Source organism: Eucyclogobius newberryi, unplaced genomic scaffold (assembly GCF_026437365.1).
Source record: "Eucyclogobius newberryi isolate DKJ021-1_F unplaced genomic scaffold, fEucNew1.0.hap1 SCAF_16, whole genome shotgun sequence".
NCBI lineage: Eukaryota > Metazoa > Chordata > Actinopteri > Gobiiformes > Gobiidae > Eucyclogobius > Eucyclogobius newberryi.
This window is the reverse complement of record NW_027315790.1, coordinates 20,781,738-20,791,099: the sequence shown is the minus strand read 5'-3', so window position 1 is coordinate 20,791,099 and position 9,362 is coordinate 20,781,738.

Below are 9,362 nucleotides of genomic sequence, written 5' to 3'. Positions count from 1 at the left end.
CACCAAGGTGCTGGACAGATCTTGCAATGGTAAAGTTCCCACATTTACCCTCTACATTAACAGAAACTGAGGATTAAAATGCAGGGCCACGGGTAGTTATAAATTCATAGCAAATGCCATGCTTCCCATTGTTCATGTTGTTTCATCATAAATCCTTGTTTGTTTGTTTTTTCTGAAAATCATTTGTCGAGCTGTTGAATCTTTAATGGCAATACACAAATATGAATTATGCATCTTAGGCGTTCTCTGCTGTGCTACATACAGATCTAGCTCTGATATGACAAATAATGCTGAAAGTTTTATAGATTATAGCAGGATTATGAAAGTGGGAATAGCACAATTGATAATTGTTTTCATTTGATTTCCCCAGTAGATTAAAAATATGTATTTTTATACATATGCAGTGATTAGCATTCCACAAACCCACTTGACCTCAGTAATGGTTCTTTCTTCACATTCACTCATTATCTCCTGACTAAGGTTGAGCCTTAAATACTCGTGTGTATGTTTTATGAGTACTAACCAGTATGTTGGCAATCCCCGAGGACACACGCGCTGTCACTGCGGTCGCATTACAGTTTCTTCATTATTATTTTTTTACACAGGAAAGAAAATTTATGTAAAGGAATATCTTCATTTTCATAAAATATTCACAACTTTTCCCAAACTTGCTCCTTATTCTAAATGGATCATAAGAATGGCAGATGATATATCCAGCTGGTTTTATTTTCTTGCCACACAGATTATTCCAATCAACATAAATGGCCAACCACAGTTACAAGCTCAACAAAAAACTTATGCTGTTTATCACTTGATCTATTCCTCCTTCCAAACTTCCAAAGTCATTAATAACTTTTGACTGACTGAAGAAATCAAATAAAACCTCAAACCAACTTTTAATAGAAAGAGATTAACCAGATAGGTGCTATTTTAGCCCATGTATGATTGCGTCCGTCAGAATCCTACTCAAATGTCCAAGGAAGAAGCAAATGATTTCTGATGGCCATTCAGGCGTTCCACGCTTTGAAAAGCCCAGATCAAATAGGCTCACTCTTGTCAGCGCCGAAGTCTGGAGTCTCTCATGAACAGACAGGTGATTGACAGCTCGACATAGACGAGCTTTTTAATTTCCATGGCTCGCTTCGAATTAATGCTCCACCTGGGATAAAAGCGTGGGGCTATCCTGCATCAAGAACTCCCCCGTGATAGGAAATGGAAATTTTGATTAGCAAAAGGATGAGGGATTTTCACTTCCAATAGTGCTGATGGGCGACTTTGTATTTTCAGCCGATAAAATAGTGATGACAATTGTCTTTATAAGGATTTTGTCTATATTAGCGGAACTGGACTTGAAAAGAGCTACGGTGTGGTGCAGGAGTTTGCCGTTTGGTCTATTAACTGTCAAACATAAGCATCTGCTCAGGTCAGTGAATGATGTGGGATAGATGTAGTTTTTAAAGACTGGAAAGCAGAAATGATTTGTTTATTTGTTAATTGAACCGTACACTATAATGTGGTGGTACCTGACACACAAAACAAGTGAAATCCCTATTGTGACCTTCACAGAAGCAACTCTGACCAAAACATAAATAGAAAATAGGTTAGCTTTCATTCCTAACCTTTTTATATGGTCAGCCAGAATAACAAGAACTCCTGAAAAGACAAATATTATGCTCTGCTTTGGCATATCATGATTTAGAACTAAATTAAAGTACATTGAGTTCAAAATATCGTTCTGGCATTGTCACAAAATGGTCAAGTGTCGACTGACAAATCACCAAACTAGGGTTCAGAATTGTCTGATTTGAATACTTAACTCTATAACCCCGGCATTTAGATTGAAAACAAATACCAAAAAAGACCAGATATGGCTTGAATAGAATAATTAAAGTCTAGGAGGTGCAGAAACCATCATCTTTTACATTAAACAAGCCTCTCCTGGCGCGTCTGTTAGCTGTGTGGGCCGGTGTTCATGTGACACGACTGAACAGCCACCAGAGAGTAATAGTAAATGTGCTGCTACTTTTATTGTGTGCTGTTTATGAGACAACATACATTAAACCCACGATAGCTGCAGTAAATAAAGCTTGCTGTAAAACTGTGTTCGTCAAAGAGCTTGTAAACATAAACAGCCCCAATGAGGTCAACATCAAAGTAATTGTAATTCTGTATGAGCTATGAAATACTACTTAAAGCTGCGAGAGGAAAGAGATTTGTAGGATAAACCTGAAGAGGCCCAGGGAAAGAACTAGGGGTTGTAAAGTGGTGATAAAGGGGCAGCGGATTTTTTTTTCTTCCAATGAAAACCTCAAAACGTTCTGTAATATTAAGAAAATATGAAAAAAGTAGCGTGTTATGACTTGCTCCACTGGGAGAGTTGACGCATCACTCCATTTAGAGGACAAATTAAAATAACTTGCGCTGCTAAGGGCCAGTAAATAAACAAATCCCAATTTTGAGTGGATTTTCTCCCCTCTGAATCAGACAGTTTCCATGTAATATGTTGTTTAGGGTATTAGTCAGCAACAAGAAGAAAACTGCTGTGTGATACAGTCAAGGCTCTCAAACTCATTTGTGTGATGCATATATAATAATAAATATGTTTAATTCAAGACAGAGGCCTTCATGGGATCTTTTTCACTTAAACCTATCCAATAGTAACAGCTGAGATATGATTGAAGGCTTTTTTACTCATATTTCTAAACCCGACAAGTGTCTTCATATTTGCCTGATGTTCAGTCAGAATCAGAATCAGAAATAGAAAAAGTTCACAAGCCAAGAACTTGCTGCAGCAGTAAAGTGCAAAATCAAACAATAACTGATAATAATAGTAATATATATATATATATATATATATATATATATATATATATATATATATATATATATATATATATATATATATATAAACTATAATAGAATAATGGCATGCAAGAAAACAAATACAAAAAACCAGAGACAGTAGCATTCATCGTGAGACAGTAGCATCATGGCTTTGAAGATAATGATATTATTGACACGTGCGATGTAGTTTTTCTATACAGTAACCTTGAGCTGTTTGGTCTTTGAATCTAAAATTGAAAAGTTGCTCTGTGAAAAAGCTTTTTTATTTCTTCCCAAGTGGCTCGTGTTGAAATATTGTAATAACAACTGATGCTAATTGATGTGTATTGATAAATGTTTTAAAAGCTCTCATCCACTTAACTGTTTGAAAAATGACTCAGAATAAAAAAAACATAGTAACAAGATATGATCTGCTGTAACTTTTATAAATGTATTCACTGAGACGGAGATGACAGCCAACTTTGAGATGCCTTTTACTGATCAGCTTTCATTATGTTTGGCAAAAAGAGCCTGCGCCATTACCATGAGTACTATCATAAGTTATGGATGAGGCAAAAGGCAAATGGCACAACACATCAACAGTCGGGGCATCAGCGCTCATTTGGAGCTGTTTGAGTGTCACTGCCAACAACATGAGCTAAGGCCCGAGCAGATGAGGGAAAACACACAAGACTTACACGGCATGACTTCATTTGTGCACGGGACTTTGTTTTAAATAAACATGTCGTTGTGGAAGTTACATTTCACAGAAGTGCACAGATGTCACATGTATCTGCCAGTTAAGTGATAATGGTAAAACTGAGCAAAGTAAAATGATTGTGATAATAAATAAGCACTTGTACTAATCAATCCATTCAGTTATATCTATTGGGTTGCTCAATCATCGCAACGTAAAAACAACTGGATTTAAATAAAAGCGGATGCATTTGACTGTAGACATGTTAAGGAATATAAAGTGTTGGCACAGACCATGGCCCAGCTCATCAGTGGACTCTGCCCCGGCCACGTCAGATGTTTTGTTTTGCTGTAGTGAGTTTTAAGGATTAGCACATAAAAGGCAGTGATGGCTGTGGGTCTGTCACCGTCTCTGCAGGGGGAGTTTTAAATGATTACACAAGCTAACGTGCTAACACGAGATTTTGCAGAGAACGTGGTGGCCCCCTGCCAGGAGACTCTGTCAGGGGCTGAAAAAAAGTTTGTCATTCGACGCATGTTGCATGTTTTGTCATTAGTGAATGTCTTTTAGGATTAACATGAAGGGCTTTTGGGGCGGCCCTTTCACATGTTTAACCCGGTGTTGTGTGCAATACTGACAGTAGACTGAAGGAGCGGCTGGTCGAAGAAAATTAGACAGAAAATAATTGTAATTGTTAAATAATGCATGCTGTTTACTGGACTGTCCGTCTCTGTACCCATTCACTGTGAAGTCAACGTGTCTTATCCTTGAAGGCTCTTAAAACATTTTACACATGACCTGAAGTCGAGACGTGGCGCTGGCAAAAGCTTTAAAAATATTATTTGCACAATCTCTATCAAGTAAGAAGTACTAGTAATTAGTATCTTCATGAGTGAAAAGGCAGATTAAACTGTCACGTTTAACTCCCGGTAACTCACTCCGTGCTTTCTCCTTTCCGCGTTTATGAATTGTTTAATATTTCCAGCAAGTTGATCAGTTCAAACTAGTTACTGTGAAACTCTATAATACATGGATAAATATGAAGTAATTCAAATGAACTATGCACAATTAATTAGACCTTATACATTGATATTTCATATTGATAATTGTCCAACACTCTTTCATACGTAACTGTGCCGTTGGCGTCTCTTGTCTGACTTTTGTTAATAGAAATCCAACAATGTCAATAATTATGATCCAATTAACCTTTGCTGCTCGATTTCTCTATAATTAGGACTAAAAGGTAGAATGGTGAAAAGGCTTGCATCAAAAGCCTGAAAAGACTAACTTGACAGTGAGGGTGTTGCTGACGGAAGTGTGTGCTGTTCAGGGGCCCGCGGTGAACTGCCTCAGCTCTAATTAATAGGTTAAGAAAGATGCTCTGATGAGATTACACTAAAACGAAGCCTGCAGAAAGTAGCTCATTCTCACTTCTCTGAGGTGTAGGAAATGAACTTTAGATAAAGAGATATTGTAGATAAATTATTCTTAGATCTGACTGTTGTAACTTTTTAACCTGAACTAATTAGTGGCTCATGGGCTTCAAGGGCAGTTGTAGAGTTAGTTTAACTGCAAAGGTGTATATTAATGAATTAATTATTGTGGAAAAGTTATAGTATAGTTGTATAATTTTACCATACTGTGAATTTCCATTAACTGTAAGTCATCACCATTTAAACTGAATATGGTTCCGGTGAATGGCACTTGACCCTCTGGGAAAAAGGTAGACTCAGTTCAAAATCTTGTGACGTATTGCACATAACGTTTGTATCCTACATGTTGATCTGAAATTCTTTTTCAAACTTGTTCTGCTCTCTTAAACACTCACTGTTCCCTGGCAGAGGCACCTGCACAGTCTGCCAGTCTCACTGAGTGACAGTTCTCAAGTCGCAGAGTCTAATTTGTGCCGGTTTGTGATTGGTTTGTCAGCTTTTATCTGGGGACCTTATTTGGAGGGTTTTCTGACTCTGAAAGGACACGTCTGTCAGGAAAATTGACAGCTCTCAGTCTGAACTGTTCTGGACTCCCACAAAGCTTCTAATCCTCAAAATGATACATGTCATTCAGTCAGTCAGCACAAATCAGGAAGCCATCTTATGTTCATGTCAGTGCTTCAAAAATACGCTGCATTGGATAATAATGTCACAAAATAATCCTGCCATTGGCTCCTAATATGATCCTTTTCCACAGATACAATATTCAATTTGCAAAATACACTGTATATATAATTCTTCACTTTCTGTGGCAGTTCTGGATTTGGGGAGGGAAATGTTGCAATTTGCATAATAAAATGTTGATGCATTGTTAGTGTTAATATCACAAAACGTGACTTTAATCTGTTCTTGGTTTAAAAGCTTTAAACTTGAATTATCCATCAGGTTAATATTCTTTGGATATTGCAATAAGGACACGTTTGTGATTTACTGTGTAACAGACATTCCTCCCCGAGTCCCTGCCAGTCCCCGCTGCCCCTCACGTCTGCCCCTGTTGTACCAGACTCAGCAGACCTGTTCATTAGTGATGTAGTAGGATCATTAACATAGTGACACTATCGGACTGAGCGCCCAACATAAAGCGCCCAAGGTGAACTGGTCCACACTGTTCGATTTCAATTAATATGTTGCTCAACTTGGATTTGGGAATGGACTTTGGGCACACATCAGTGAATGAATTTACTTGGACACCTTGAGACAGATGAGGCCATCAATGCATTGAATTCCTTTGTTGTTTTCGGCCGCAGCCTCTCTGAGCTCAGCCTGCCACTATTTGTGTAACTTTTGAACTAGACTGGTGATACATCACTTTCCTCTTTTGCAACATGTCCTTCCGTAATTAAGAATGCTCTTTAACATGCTCTCATTAACATTGTTTTCACCTCTGGTCTGTTTGCAAAGTGGTGTGTGTGTGTGTGTGGGCAAAAGTATTCATTTGTGTGCACATAATTATGATACGTGAACAGTACTTTTTACGGTCCATATTGTTGTATTCATTATCTACAACCACATAGATAAATATTTATTTGAGGAAAAAATATATATTTGTGGGGACACAGCATATCACTTTCTATAGTACTTTTCCCCCTTCTATAATACCTACCTTTATAACATTCAGAAGCAAAATGGGCCGACATTTAACATAACGATTAATGCTGTTTCCTTGGCGTTTCTCTCTCTCCACCTGTGTGTGCGCTCTTGTCTGTGGGTGTTCCCGTCAGCAGCCGGAGGGGAGGACGTTCTTCATGCGACCCACGGCTCCACTGGGCTTTATCTGCGCCGCTGTTCCACATTATTGATAGCTGCAGCGATATTGACAGGCGACGCGATGGTAGGAAGGGGAAAATAGGAGTTTGATATGACATATTGTGCTTCTCAGCGGGTCCCATAAATAACTTTGACACGTTTTTGTATGCATGGGAAGGCCTCTGATTCAGCCTCCCATAAAAAATAAACTTCTATTATGGAATGTATTTGTCAAGTGGTGCAGTGATGGATGGACTCGTGTTTAGCCCTTGGCAGGTGGATGGGACCCAACACAGCGAGAGGCAGAGCAGGCTTGTGGGGAGGATTCACTAAACAAGTGATGGGGGAGGAGAGAGAGAGGAGGAGGTGCAATTATTCAGCATGAAAGCGATCATTTCAGCACCTGCTTTCTCTTTCCCATCATGAATTTGGCAAGAGGGGCTTCTTCGTGTGGACCACAACAGTAGTTTTGTACGGATGGGAACGTATTTGCGTTTGTAAACTTTATTGTATGCATATGGGATTTGTTTTCTGCATTTGACCCATCGTTAAACCAGTGTTAACCTGTCAGGAGGAGTGGGCGGGACATTGCAGCACCCTTGGGATCCAGCTCATGATCAGGACGGCTGGAGGATTGGTTTATGTTTTCCTTGCATGTTTTAAGTTATTTGATTGTATTTTTATTGAGTTTTACAGAACAAAAATGAATGATCAAACCTGTGAAGCGCGTTGTGAGTTGATTTCTGTGAAAGGTGCGCTGTAAATACGTTATTTACTTACACGGGGAGAATAGACAAATGCCACAGAAAGGCTTCACACAAGAATATATGAACTGCGTCAGTGTGTTGGTTAAATAATACCTATGCTATGGTAGAATACAAAAACGAGTAAATAAGTGGCAGTTGCAAGGTTGAGCACAGCCAGCCTGACACGTGAACTGTGACTCGCATGGAAGAACACATTAAAGGAGAACGTAACCTAATCCTTATCGTGTCAATGTTATTATTTACCACGGCGAGGCATACATAAAGTAATTTAAACAGCTTTACAGAACAGGCAAAGATGCATTAAATCACAATACAAACAAACAAAACCATGAATAATTATTATAAAATGTACTTTAAAAGAAAGAAAGTAGAGATGAAATCCTCTCAGTCATATGCAGCTAAACGGAACTGTTTTGAACTTGAACATAGTCAGAGTAAAGTCCCATGTACATCATAACAAACAAGCCAAATCATTTTAAAACATTTAAGTGTTTCAGGCTGAAATATCTTTTTCTACATAATTTTCTAACCCCTCAATGATTAGCATGAGGAGGAAACATCTCGTCCTTATCCGTTTGTGTCATAGATGTATTATTCTACCTCAGGGTCCTGGCTCTTTACTGCCATCTCTGTTCTGCATCAGTCACAGACGTTACAAAGACTCCGGGCCTGAAGTGGGAACATACAATTCAAGACAATTTTGTGTATACTTATATTAAATAATTACTGTCAACATTTTAGTTTTTACAACTAGATGTTTTCTGCTTTTGTTAATGGTAAAAATGAAACCTCAATGATAACATGCACACTTGACGTCTCGTTTCTATCAGTGCTTCGTAAATGTACAAAATGATGACACTTGCACATTTGAGCCAAACCAGTAACTTCTTGTCTCTGTAAATGTCCCCCTCTTGCACTTGCGAACATGCACAGACCCGATGATGTATAGGACCAGCCCGTGTGGTGGGGACTTCCTATCTGAGCAGTCGCCTGTGAACTTGCTCAAGCAGAAAGCGTGTGATGGAGAACACTTAGACCCTCTCATCCATTTCACATTTGTTCCAATCAATTATTGAAGCAGACAGCCAATTACAAATGAGAGGATTTGAGTGCCGGGGCTTTGCTTTCTCTAAAGGCTTGCATTAAATGTCTCTTGGTGGTGAATAATTGGCACGATTAATTTACTGTTGGCCGCGAGAGGTATTTTCGTCTGTCCGTCTCCAAACGACACTCTCTTATATGATTTAAAACATTAAGATCATGCATGGGGGGTGGGGCTCATCAGCAAGCTATAACAGGTTGAGATGAAGTTTTAATTGTGTTTTGATCCATGCGATTACATATAGCATTCCCATTTAATCTGCAATTACTCCCTTCTTTGTCCTCCTAATTGGGGTGGTCGGGAAGTATTGCATGCAAATGAGATAGTAAAAGAAAAAACATTGAATATTAATGCACTCGCGCCATATTGATGAAATAAGGACTTGCGTGTTTTGCTAGTCTTGTTTGATGATTTGTTCTATTTGATGACCAGATTGACGGCAAAGTAATTTATGTGTTGGCGCTGACTGACGGGCCATAACACACTGACAAGTCTGGATAATTTCCAGTTCATCAGAAACACAGACGCCATGACAAGCTTGTGGCAGATGATTTTACACTGTGCTTTTTAAAGGCTTAAATCTGTATTAGCAACTGTGATAAGGTCAGACCGACAAAGGTTGAGGATACCAACCGAAACTCATTTTTATGGGTCTAAAACAATAACTAAAATGAAAGCTATGTACTCTTTGTGCTTTGTACTAAGCTGATGTGGAGGTTGTTGACGGCATACAT